Source organism: Lucilia sericata, unplaced genomic scaffold, assembly GCF_015586225.1.
Source record: "Lucilia sericata isolate MDLA Ls3-8-SP2 unplaced genomic scaffold, ASM1558622v1 Contig000794F_arrow, whole genome shotgun sequence".
NCBI classification, from domain to species: Eukaryota; Metazoa; Arthropoda; class Insecta; order Diptera; family Calliphoridae; genus Lucilia; species Lucilia sericata.
In genome coordinates this window covers 179,591-194,392 of record NW_023994787.1, presented here as the reverse complement: position 1 = coordinate 194,392, position 14,802 = coordinate 179,591, and positions in this window count along the sequence as shown.

Sequence of the window (14,802 nt, the reverse complement as noted above, 5' to 3'; positions counted from 1 at the left end):
CTGCCAGTTTTCGGATCTTCACAGTGAAAAATGTTTGGATGGACAGATACACACCAATAGTACATGAAGCATATACACATACATATAGATACATAAATATGCATGTATGTTTATTGAGTATGTGTGAGAGTTTGTTTGATATGCGTGTTTTATGATTAGGCGTTTTTCACAGTTTTATAACGTTTTTTTTTTCGATTTTTTTGTTTTGTCTTACTAATGCCGCCTAATTTGAATTTTGATATTGATTAGCTCACATGACACCAAAAATGAAATAGAAATACATAGCTCGAAAAAAATATGAAGGAGTGGAAAATTGATGTGATGAAAAGACAACATACACATAAATTGAAATAAATAAAAGGGTTCTGTCAAAATAAGTGTTAATTTTAGAGTATTTTTACTTAGAAAAATATTTTGTATTTATTTTCGACAAAAATTAACATATCAGGAAACTAAACTAATTTTTTAACAATAAATTTTTATACCCACCATCAAAAAAGAGAGATTCCGTTTGTAACACATCGAAATATTGGTCATTGACCCACAAAAGTATATATATTCTGGGTCCTTACTAAATTCTAAGACAATCGTCCGTCCGTCTGTCTGTCGAAAGCACGATAAAATCCGAACGGAACGAGCTAGAGGATTGAAATACGTTTTCGGATTGCCCCCATATATGTTAACCCCCGAAAACAGCTTTAACGGTCATATCTGTTTTAAAAGTACGAGTATAGCGATGAAATTTGACATATGATCCAAAATCTCCCTACCAAATTTTATGATGATCAGTCCATAATTGCCCCTACCCCCCCATATAAGGTTGCCTTCAGAAAATGACTTTAACGCTCATTACTGGCATAAAAATACGAGTATAGTGACACATCGAAATATTGGTCATAGACCCACAAAAGTATATATATTCTCGGTCCTTACTAAATTCTAAGACAATCGTCCGTCCGTCAGTCTGTTGAAAGCACGATACAATCCGAACGGAACTAGCTAGAGGATTGAAATACGTTTTTGGATAGCCCAAATATATGTTAACCCCCGAAAACAGCTTTAAAGGTCACATCTTTTTTAAAAGTACGAGTATAGTGATGAAATTTGACATATGATCCAAAATCTCCCTACCAAATTTTATGAGGATCAGTCCATAATTGACCCTACCCCCCATATAAGGTAGCCTTCAGAAAATTACTTTAACGCTCATTACTGGCATAAAAAATGAAATTCGACACACATAAGTTTCAATGAAGCCAAAATCTCTCTATCAAGTTTTATGTGGATCGGTCCATAGTTGACCCTACCCCCATATAAGGTCCCCTTCAAAAAATGAGTTTAACGCTCATTACTGGCTTAAAAATACTAGTATAACTATGAAATGTGACATAAGTAAGTCTCTTATGATCTAAAACCTTTCTACCAAATTTTATGTTGATCGGTCCATAATTGAGCCTACCCCCCGTATAATGTCGCCTTCAGAAAATTACTTTAACGCTCATTACTGGCTTAAAAATACAAGTATAGTGATGAAATTCGACACACATAAGTTTCAATGAAGCTAACATCTCTCGATTAAACTTTATGTGGATCGGTCCAAAATTGACCCTACCCCCCATATAAGGTCCCCTTCAGAAAATTACTTAAACGATCATTACAGGCTTAAAATTACGAGTAAAGCGACGAAATTCGACCTAAGTAAGTTCCTTGCAAACAAAAATCTCTTATCCAAATTGTATGTGTATCGGTCCATAATTGACCTTATCCCCCTATAAGATCCCCTTTAGATAATTAATTTAATGCTCATTTCGGCCTTAAAAGTACGAGTATAGAGATGAAATTCGACATAAGTAAGTTTCTTACGAGTCAGAAACTCTCTATTGAATTTTAAGAGAATCTGCATATGATTGACCCCCATATAAGCACCCCTTCTGAAAAACGGTCAACAATTAACCCTATCTCTCATATAAGGTCCTCTTTAGTTAATTTGTATAGTAATATCACCCTGATATTTATAAGGGAGCATTCTTACTTGTTCTAATGGAAGCATAATTTGTATACATAGAACACTTTTATGTAAAATAATGTTCCCGAACGGAACAAATTTCTTTAGGGAATGATTGAAATGATATATTCATATGTTTGAATATGTGACAAATGAAAGCATTAGACATTCTGCAATATCTATATATGATCTATGTCTATATATGACCTCTTAATGACTTATAAATATTCATATCAACTACAAAAAGCTTCCTTAATAAACTTACATAGATGTTGTAGGTAATTTTGAGGTTGGAAATGCCCAAATATATTCATAATATATAGATATTATCCCATGCCAAAGTGTAAGGAGGCAAACAATTAGTTGTTAAACATAATTGAAATGAAGGAGTTTGTTGCAATAAAAACATTTTCTCCTTCCATTCCTATTCACATTTTTTTCATGGCTAATCGTCTCCAATCATTTTCCCACACATTTCAGTTTCACATAAATCAATGAAATGCATCAATCGCAACATGCCAACTTGATAAAATTATACACAGAGAGATAGAGACACAGCCTGCAGTGAAATATTGGTAACGAAAGAGATCAATTGTAATTGTTGCAACATGCAGTAAGATAGATAGACAGACAAACAAACAGGCACAACAGAGAAATAAATCCATAAATGCCATACGTGATTTTGTTAATGTTTTTGTTGTTGCTGTTGTTGTTATTTTTTGTTGTTGTCATGTAATCAAATCTAATTAACAATAATGTGCATTGTTTGCTTATGAAATTATTTTATTATTATCAAATCTTTTAAGCAATAACTTTTGTAAATGATTGATTTTCAATACACATGACATCTCCATCGACATAGACAACATCATTGTAATCGTCAACTGTGTAAGCCTGTGTCTCAATGACACAGTTGACAAAAATTATGTACATATAACACAGTAAAACTGAATGACTTTTAGTGACAACGATTGAAAAAACAAGGAAATTGCATATTAAATCTCACAAACCATGAAATCTAGATGGTTTTACTCGAATAAACTTTAAATTGAAAAAAACCAAAATGTAAATAAGTTTGTTTGGAAAAGATACCCTATACTGGCAGGCCTAGTGATAAAGCTAAGTCGTAATATGATTCAAAACCCTGGTGGTATGATTGCATCCAAATCTTGTATAGTTTCTGGATACATAAAATTCATTTGAGCTAAAATAGTTTGTAACGTAGGACATTGTGGATTCCTAAGAGGAATTATTGACCGATTTTTACCAAAACAAATTGTCTCAAAAGACGGACAGATGGACTGAAAAACTTTAAAAATCTTCTAAAGAACATAGAAAGTTCTTTTCAAATAAAAGCTTTTTAGACAATTTTTTTATAAAAATGCTTTTTGACAGAAAAGCTCCATTTAGAGTAAAGCTCTTTCTATAGAAACAGCTTGAAATGCTTTTTTCTTGGAAATATCTCTTTGCGTTATAAACTTTACATAAGAATTGATTATTTAGAGTAAAGCTTTTCTAAAAAAAACTTTTTCAAAGAAATGCTTTTTTCAAAGTTAAGCTCTTTTCATGTTATATAGAATGTATTTTAATGCAAAAGTTTTTTCACAACAAGCCTTTCTTTATGTAGAAAAGCTTTTAAAAAGAATAGCTTTTACATAGCATAGCTTTTTTCTTGAAAATATCTCTTTTATTGAAATAGCTTTTATAACATACAATTTTTGTCAATGGAAAGTTTTTTTTGTAAAAAATGCTCTCTTCACAGTAAAGTTTTCTTCATAGTGAAACTTTCTGGATAAATAAAATTCATTTGAACTAAATTAGTTTTTAATCGATATTGTGGATTCCTAAGAGGAATTATTGACCGATTTTTACCAAAATAAATTGTCTGAATAGACGGACAGATGGACATAACAACATCGATTGAAAAACTTTCAAAATCTACTAATGAACATAGAGAGTTCTTTTCAAATAAAAGCTTTTTAGGATTTTTTTTATAGAAATGCTTTTTGATAGAAAAGCTCCATTTAGAGTAAAGCTCTTTCCATAGAAAAAGCTTGAAATGCTTTTTTCTTGTAAATATCTCTTTGCGTTATAAACTTTACATAAGAAATCATTTTTTAGAGAAATGCTTTTTTCAATGTTAAGCTCTTTTCATGTTATATAGAATGTATTTTAATGCAAAAGTTTTTTCACAACGAGACTTTCTATGTGTAGAAAAGCTTTTAAAAAGAATAGCTTTTTCATAGCATAGCTTTTTTCTTGAAATATCTCTTCTAGTGAAATAGCTTTTATAACATACAAAATTTATGTCAATGGAAAAGTTTTTTGGCACCAAAAAGCTCTCTTTACGGTAAAGTTTTCTTTATAGTGAAACTTTTCAATGTAAAGATCGTTTTGATATTAAAGCTTTTCTATTACATCATTTATATCCAGCAATTTATAATTATCAGTTCAAACACATTCTCTATAAACTGTTGTAGGGTATAAAAAAAAGCTTTAATGAAATACATACACATTCCCCCAACCCACCTTATTTGGATCAAAACTAAATGAAGGTTTTAAACAAATTCACATGAATCCGTACTCTTATTTTTCCATCGTAATCATTAGATACAAAACTCGTTATTTCTTGTTTTTGCAGTTGTGGTTAAATTAAAAATGTTTAAATAATCATTTAATGCTGTAATGCAATGTAATGGTATTTTATTTATGTTGTTAGTATTTCCCTTTTACTATAACAATGTTTACTTTGTATTGGAGAAAGAAAAAAAAGAAAATAATCAACGATGAACAATTTCAATGACAATATTAAATGATGACTAGATGGATGGCTGTTAAAAGGAAGATGAGATCATTATTCGTCCATAACATTTTGTGAGGCTACCCAGTAAACATCTAAAATCACTAATCTAGTACTCAATCAAACTATTTCACTTAAAGCTTACTATATAATAACTATTGGGTTCCCGCAATACAAGAAAATTTCAGAAACGTATCAAACCCCTTCTAATCTCTTTATAGAAAATAACAAAACAATATTCCTTTCCTAGAAAAAGAATGTCTTTCATGTTACGAAATAAGGAAAAGAAAATACAACTTTTTCTCTTCTAGAGTTTTTGTTTTCTTTAATGTTATTATGTATGAATGCCAAACAAAGTCAAAACTTATTGACAAATACAAATAAATTTAAACGATATTTATGCTTGGAAATGTTGCTTAAACTTACTTTCCGTACAATATTCCTTCAAGTATTATTTAAAAGTTCTTACAAAAGAAACTTGTCTGCTTTCCATCTTCTTCAAGGTTTTTTTTTGTTTATTGTTTTGCGCTTGTACTTAATGTAGAGAAAAAAGAAGGCATCTTTTGTCTTGTGAAATCGTCTTAAGTTCGCGAATGATCTCACTTGAACAACAAGTGATCAAGTACCAGCGTATTGATATAAAGTACACATTTTGTGTTTATGTCATTTTGATTTTGAGTACACTGGGAATATTACGTTTTATTAAAATAAAGTGGTCATAAATAAGAAAGCTTATTTTTTATCAAATATAGCTTTTACTTCTGGAACATATTTTCTTATTCAAAGCAATTTGCGTTTTTTCTGTGGTAAAGTTCCTTATATAGAAAACAGTTTTTTCTGCTAAAAGCTCTTTTCTTTGAGACCTCTTTTTATTCTTATTAAAAAAGCTATTTCTATACTCTTGTTATGAAAAGCTCTTTTTATAAAAAAATAACTTTTTTCATTGTAAAATCTTTTTATAGAAAATCTCTTAAAAAAGAAAAGCTTTATCCATAAAAAATGTATTTTTATAAAATAGTTTTTTCATAGAAAAACACTTTTTATGGAAAAATGTTACACTGAAAAGCTCTTATCAAAATAGCTTTATTTATAAAAAATATTTTTTTCATAGAAAAGCTCTTCTCATAGAAATGCTCTTCTCAATGAAAAGCAAGATGTATTATTTTCATAGAAAAGCTTTTTCATTATAAAGATATTTTCATAGAAAAGCTTTGTTCGTTGTAAAGCTCTTCTAGTAAAAAAGCTATCTTCAAACATTTTTTGTAGAAAATCTCTTTTCACTCTTTTAAAGAAAAGCTCCTAGTATCTCTTTTTACAGAAAACTCTTTTTCATAGAAAAGCTCTTTTCAGAAACGATATCTTATTACAGAAAAACTCTTATTACAGAAAAGCTCTTTTTGCAGAATATATTCTTAAAGAAATCTATTTTCGCAGGAAACCTTTTTTTGCTCTTTTTTACAAAAACGTATTCATAAAAAGCTCTTTTTACAGATATTTTTTTACAGAAAGCTTTTTTTTTTTCAAAAATTATTCTTTTTCTTAAAATTTTAAAAAGCTTTTATCCGAAATAGGCTCTCTTTACAAAAGTTAGTTTTTTATTTTCAAAGAAAAGCTTTGTTCGTTGTAAAGCTCTTTTCGTAGAAAACTATTTTCATAAGAAAGCTTTCTGCAAGAATTACTCTTTTTCATAGAAAAACTTATTCAAAGAAAAAATATTTTCATACAAGAGCTTTTTATAGAAAATTGTCGTGTAAAAGGTGTTTTTATATCAAAAGCTTAAATGAGAATTAAAGCAACACTTTCTTCCTGTGTTTCTTTTAACCTGGTAAACTATCACCATTAAAAAACTTGATGTTTTTGATCATCTCATAGAAAAGCTTTTATAATTAAAAGGCTTTTATAAAAAAAATCTCTTTTTGTAAAAAATGTATTTTCATAAAAAGCTCTTTTTGTAAAATTTGCTTTTTCATAAAAAGCTCTTTATCATAAAAAAGCCTTTTTTGTTAAAAATTTATTTTCATAAAAAGCTTTTTATCACAATAAAACTTTTATAAAAGAAAATCACTTTTTTTTCATAAAAATTTTCTTTTTATAGAAAAGCTTTTCCCAACGAAAAACAAAAACATTATATATTTTCATAGAAAAGCTTTTTTCATTGTAAATAAAAGTTCTTTAAAGAAAAAACTATTTTGATAGAAGAACTTATTAATGAAAAACTTATTCAAAGGAAAAGTAGTTTCATTGAAAAGCCTTTTATTGAATTGAAACAACCGTCATTTCTTTCAGTGTTATTTTAACCTGGTAGAATATCATCATTATAAAGATCGTGATGTTTTCGTTTTTTACTCTTTCTTCATATCTATTCCAACTTCAAAACATACTCTTCTTGGCTTGCAACAAGCAAAATACATATAAAAAAGTGGGCATATTTTATAGCTGAATAGTTGAATGATTGTAAACATTCAAACCTATTTAATTCCATAATGTATTGATGTTTAAAGTTTTATGCTAGACTCAAAAAATATTCTTTAGCTTTAGATCATGGCAATTCTTCTAACCAATAATGATCGTTGTTTTTTGTAACCAACCATCAAACAAGTTGAGTTAAGGGAACAAATCCAACTACTACAACAGACAGTTGTTGTACTTGAAGATACCAGCTTTGATACCATTTAGTTAAACATTTACAAATATGTTAAATGTCATTAGTTTGTGATGAGAAATAAATACATGTTAGCAATTCAATGATTGCAAATTCGTACAAAAAAAAAAAAAAAGAAATATACAGAGCTGTAAAAAGGAAAGAAGTGAAAAAAAAAAACTAAAACATTTATTTGTTACAATACAATAGACAGCAAACATAATGGTTGTCTTAGCCAAATATAGTATTGATAGATGAGAATATTTAAGTATGGGAATAAAGTTGAAAGAGGAAAAAATATGTTGATGTAAACATAAGAAAATTCCTTTAAAAGAAAAAGTAAATTCTTGTGACAAAAGAAAAAATAAATGGACCAAAAATATTGATAAATCTAAACTGCTAAAAATATGAACCAAAGTTCATATGAATACTATTGGTATCTGTTGTTTTAATTAGCTCAAAACTAAATATTTCCCCTAACCCAACATAAATAACTTTTTAAACTACATATTTTTATACCCTCCACCACCATCAGTGGTGATAGAGGGTATATATAACTTTGTCATTCCGTGTGTAACACCATTATTCATCTGAGACCCAACAAAGTATATATATTCTGGGTCCTTATCAAATTCTGAGTCGATTTAGCTATGTCCGTCTGTCTGTGTAAAACACGCTCACGATAAAACGAAGCAATAGAATTTAACCAAATTCAAAATGTTCTTCATTTTCCTAAGTTGTTTGGTATTGAAAATGGGCAAAATCGGTTGACACCGGGAAAAGTTATGAATCAAAATTTAAAACAACCTCGGAAAAAAATAAGCATTTTTTACACATTCTGATGTAATTTTCTCAAAAACTATGTAAGATAATTCCATGAAAATTACCATACAATCGTTTATACACGAGACCTTGATCCCTGCTGAAAATTACTAGAATCGGTTCACAATTTCATGTACCTCCCATACAAAAGTACATATTTCCGGAAAATGGGTTTTTTGTTAATAACTTCCGCCACAATGTTCATATCTTCACAAAATTTCGCAAATTAAAATCTTATGTCAATAGAATTCATACAGAGAAAAAATTTTTTACATCGGTCCATAATTGGACATAGCTCCCATACAAGGTCCCCTCCCGAAAATCACTTCAACGCGCATAACTCATTACTAAATTAAGATATATGCATAGAATATTACTGTGAAATTTTTTTCCAATCGGTCCATAACTGGTCATAGCTCCCATACAAGGTCCCCTCCCGAAAATCACATAAACGCGCATAACTCATTAAGATATCCATATAAAATTTGGTACAAGTATTGCCCATATGCATAGAAATATTACTGTGAAATTTTTTTCCGATCGGTCCATAATTGGTCATAGCTCCCATACAAAGTCCCCTCCCGAAAATCACTTAAACGCGCATAACTCATTACTAAATTAATTTAACCATATAAAATTTGGTATAAGTATTGGTCATATGCATAGAAATATTAGTGTGAAATTTTTTTCCGATCGGTCCATAATTGGTCATAGCTCCCATACAAGGTTCCCTCCCGAAAATCACTTAAACGCACATAATTCATTACCAAATGTTGGTGTAGATATCAAACATTTAGCAAAAATATTGCTGCTGTATATATACAAAATTTCACTATAAAATTGTTTTACGATCGCTCCATATTTGGTCATAGCTCTCATACTAGGTCCCCTCCAGAAAATCACTTAAATGCACAATATTCATTACCAAATAATTATATAGATAAAAATTTTTGAAATTTTGTCTTTATATACATAATTGGTCATAGCTCCCGTACAAGATCCTTTTACGAAAATCTGTTAAACGCACATTACTCATTACCGAATAAAACTATTGATACAAAATTTGGCACAAATATTAGTTTTGTATACAAAATTCTATTTGAAGATTTTTTCACGATCGGTTCATAACATGGGTGCGGTCGGTCCCATACAAGGTTCCCTTCAGAAAATCACTTAAACACACATTACTTATTACTAAATTACGATATAGCTTTTATGTACAGAAATTTTGCTTAAAGAATTTTTTACGATCGGTCTATAATTGGTCATATCTCTCATACTAGGTCCTGCCCCTAAAAGCGCTTTAACCGTATTTAACTAGTTGCATTATCAATTTGTGTAGAACAAAATTATATATATGTATTTTGAAAATCCTTAAATCTTTCACACACATGCATACATGCAAATTACTAAATATTGCTAAGCGCTATAAAAATATAGAGAAAATGGCGTTTGTAATGTTCAATAAATCTTGGAATTGTAATATATTTAAGCTGTTTAAATCTTGAGATTTTTCTATTTAAGACATGAGTTAACTTATTTCTACAAATATTTGATCAATTAGAAAAGTATTAATATAAAAGTATCTCGTGGAGGGTATTTAAGATTCGGCTCAGCCGAATATAGCACTCTAACTTGTTTTTTTTCATTTATTTTTTGATTAATTAAATTTCGTTAATTTTATCTTGTTAACAAATCGCTAATTAGTACATTGTTAATAGGCAACACAAACAACAGTTGTCATCTCTCTTTTTTTTTTAAATTAATGGCACAAATGTATAATTAAGTTATTTTGAATTTTTCTTTGAAAACCCTTTTTATTTCAGTATTTAGGTTTTTTAAATTAAGCTATAGGGAAAATTAAAGCAGAAATGCATAATTCAGTTTAGAAAATTTTAATTATTGAATATTCATCATTGAGAATGAAATGGGCTTTGCGTTTTAAATTTAATGTAAATGTCAGCTTTAAGATTTTGAAATAGATTAGTAATTTAGGTCGTTTGTAATTAAACTTAATTTAAAGCACGCAACATTTTGGTACTGTCAATTCAGACAGCGTAAAATTGTTCAAAGATTGTTTATAAGAAAATTAGTTGATCTAAACTTTTAAAGAAAAACTCTTTTTACTTAATATCTATTTGACAGAAACCCCCTTTTCATAGAAAAGCTCTTATAACAAAAAAAAAAAAAACACCTTTTACAGAAAAATTCTCTTTTCACAGAAACCAATTTTTTAAAGAAAAGCTCTTATCACAAAAAACCCTTTTTAAAGAAAATATCTTATCACAAACAACTTTTTTATATAAAAGCCCTTTTCCCTCTTCTTAATGAAAATCCTTCTTCACAAAAGACTGTCTTTTTAGTAAAAATTCCTTTTCATAAAAAAGCTCTTATCAGAAATAATCTCTTTTCACAGAAACCATTTTTTTTAAAGGAAAGCTCTTATCACAAAAGAAAACCTTTTTAAAGAAAAGATCTTATCACAAAAAATTTTTTTATAGAAAAGCTCTTAATGAAAATCCTTCTTCACAGAAAAGCTCCTTTCTCTAGTACTGTACTTTCTACTGAAAAATCCTTTTCATAGAAAAGCTCTTATCAGTAACAATCTCTTGTCACAGAAAACCCTTTTTACAGAAAAACCCTTATAACAAAAAATACATTTTATATAAAACATTCTTTTACAAAATCCCTTTTTCAATCACTAAATAAGCTTTTTATAGAAAATCAGTTTTCACTTTTTTAACTGAAACCACCTCTTCACAAAAAAGCTCTATTCACTTAGTAATGATTTTTACAGAAAAGCTCTTAGCACAAAAATCTCTTGATATCTTTTTAACAGAAAAGCTTTTTTTACTTAATACCTCTTATTAGAGATAACCCATTTTTACAGAAAAACTTTTATTACATAAAAGCTCTTATTGCAGAATATATTCTTAAATAAATCTATTTTTACAGAAAACCTATTCTTGCTCTTTTTACAAAAACCTTTTCATAAAAAGCTCTTTTTTTACAGATATAATTTTTTCAAAAATTATTTCTTAACTTTAAATTTCAAAATGCTTTTATCCGAAAAAGGCTCTTTTTTATAAAAATTATTGTTTAGAAAAGGCTCTTTTTTGCAATATAATCTTTTTCAAACAAAATAGCTTTTTACAAAAATCTTTTTTTCAATAAAAGCTTTTTCAAACAAAATAGCTTTTTATATAAAACCTTGTTAAAAGGTTCTTCTTACAAAAATTATTTTTTCCCAAAAAGCTCTTGATTTTGTTATTCCGTTGGTAACACATCGAAATATTGGTCGTAGATCCACATATGTATATTCTGGCTACTTAATAAATTCTTAGACGATCTAGCCATGTCTGTCCTTCCATCCGACTGTCTGCTGAAAGCTCGATAGAGGCCGAACGAAAAAAAGTAGATGGTTAAAATTTTCAACAAATATTCCTTGTTTGGTATTGAAAATGGACGTTTTCGGATAGCCCCCATACAAGTTGACCCTCGGAAAACAGCTTTACCTGGCATTACTGTTTTAAAAATACGAGTGTAGCGATGGAAATCGACATAAATATGTTTCATATAATCCAAAATCCCTCTACCAAATTTTATGAGGATGGGTCCATAATTGACCATACCCCCATATAAGGTCTCCTACCATTATGAAATTCGATATAAACAAGTTTTATGGAACTGAAATCTTCCAGCCGACTTTGATGAAGATGGATCGATAACTGATCCCTTTAAGGACCACTTCAGAAGATTACTTGAACTCTCATTACTTACTTAGAACTACTTAGAAATACGCAGAAATTCCAAATAAACAACTTCTTTACAAAACATAATTAATGTATAAAAGTTTATGAAGATCGATCTAATATGGTCCACTTCAGAAAATGGCTTTAACGCTCAATATTAATATGCTCAAAAGTTCTTGCAAATTACGGTTGTCCACAAATTTTTTTCAAAATTTGTGGACAATGCCAAATTTGTTCTCTCTATCCATCAAGAACATGAACAAATCGGTCAAATATAACAACTTATCAATCAGCTTTTTCATAAACTATTATAAAATTGGTAAAATATATTTATTTTTCGTTTGCTTAAGTTTAATTATAAAGATATTTTGCATTTTATTAACATCTGTTAACATTTATTTTTAGGTTGAACATAAAAATGTCTTAGAAAAGTGCAAAAAAGTATCAAAAAGTTATGAATTAAAGGTAAGTTCCAAGATCAATTAAAACCAAAATTCGTTACTAATTAAAATACAATTTTAGTTCAATAAGAAAAACTCCTTAACAAGTATCAATTTCAAATAATTTTGAAAACAGAAAATAACATTTTACTTAAAACTTTTCCCAAAGGTTTACTTTGTAAATAAAACTTCAATTAAAATATGTATTATTATCTGTTCAGTGCGTTGAACACACAAATTGTTTAAAAAAAAAAAAATCATATTCAGAAGAAAATCAAAATTCTTCTTATAAATATTTTCCTTTTCTTTTACTATGTGTGTATTTTTTTTAGTAATTTCTTTACAAAATTACAAATTCATATTTCTGTGTTATTTGGATGTGTTTTCACCCTTCCAGTTGTTGTTAGCAATTTTATGGAAAAATAAAAGAAAATCGAGCATGAAGGTATTTTTCGTTTAAAAAAAGTTAGTTTATATGTATTATTGTCTATATCTATAAAAATTTTAGAAAAAAAAGTTTGATTATTTTGTTTTATAGTTTAGGTGGGCAAAAACACTCGAGAAAAAATAGCAATAAATAATTGAGTTCGGTCTCAGGTGATTTTGGATTTTAAATGAAAGTTTAAATATCAATGGCTAATATTTGATGTTAATGTTAGAAGTCGGTTTAAACCCATAGCCTTCGATTTATATTCATTAAAACTACAATTTTTTATGTTTAAAATAACTGAATTTACTGACTTTTCCCTTTGAGTGTATTTCAGTTTGCAAAAAGTTTTTTTGTTTAGTTTTAATACTTGTCTGTTTTATGTGTGCGTGTGTGGTTCAAGGTGTTAGTGGAGTATGCTAGAGAGTGTTAAATGTGAAGGACATGGTAAAATATTGCTACATGGTTTGCGAAGGTAAATTTTAAAACTTTGTGTGTTTTTTGCTCTTTTTACACCCTTTAATTTAGTGATAGTGGTATACATAAGTTCTTCATTACGTTTGGAATTTTCACAATTGTTATCGTTATAGTTGGAGGAACCGATTTAGTAGTTTCATAAAACTATAATACAAATTAGAACAACAGCTACAAATGAAAATAAAAAATCCACTACGGATTACGTCGCTAGGTGTTCTTTGGTCAGCTTCTTGAGCCTTTAAAATTCCACTTGTGATATTATCAAGAGATTTCCTCGTTAGAAAAGTTCCAGAGATCTATGTTATTGATATTTGTAAGGATTAAGAACATCCGAATGGCTCTCTCGCTGAGCCTGTTATTTAAGTCTGTTTCTGCGTCATTGTATCAGCTAATAGATAATTATTTCAAGTCCAACATTGAGAGCCAATCTCTCCTTGTGCAAAAGGAGTCAAATATCATCCGCATAATCAAAATCTTCGAGTTGATGTCTGTTCTTCTCTCTGTACAGACTTGGGTCATGATTTCATCTAGCACGATGGTAAATAGCTGAGATGATATGATACATCTTTGTTTTACTTCAGCGTTTATTTGAAATCCCATTGTAGATTATTGAGAGTTCTGCATTCCCATACATAGCTCTAATGATTCTAAATATATCTACGAACAGTAGGTACAGGCTAATATGTATGCCATTGTTCTGTTATAATGCTTAGAGAGTTGGTCCGGTCTCTGCAGCTCTTATTTGGCTGTAAAACTGTTAATGTCGTAGATTCTTCTACATTTTACTTTGCAGCCTACCCTGTATTGCAAGGTGCCGACGGATTATATTCTACATGTATCGGATGACTAGGTCTTGAATACAATGACTACAGACGAAGCTGTCATAATAAATTGGAAAATATCGAGCATTACTTTGGTTCTTCCTTTCTGACAGGTATGGTAGAGCTATCTGGAATAAATCTTAAGCATATCTTCAACCTTATCAATGTAAGCGGGTGGTTTAATTTTGAAAGCTGCGATTATAGATTAATCTAATGGCCACTGGGATTAGAAATTAAGCGAGCCGCAAGAAACATCCGAAAACCAACTGTCAAAATATCTACGTAGTCAGTCTTGCATGTCTCAAGGATGAACTGAACTGATAAGATCGAAATGTAATCGCAATGACCTAATGAGGTCTTAACAAAAGCCGGAAGAAGTAAAACTTTCCAACAACCTCATTCGGCCAAGCCTCTCTTTAAATGTATCAGTTACATTATTGAGTGTAATCCATGATTCGAGGATTACAATCATGTAGATAATGCATTCTCCTTCATCCACATCCCTTTCTTAAAATTTATGTAGAAAACTAAACATATGGATTCCAGAGCACAAGAACTTTTAATCTTTTGGGACCGAATTAAGACAATTTCGATTACCCGATTAAAGTGTATCGCTC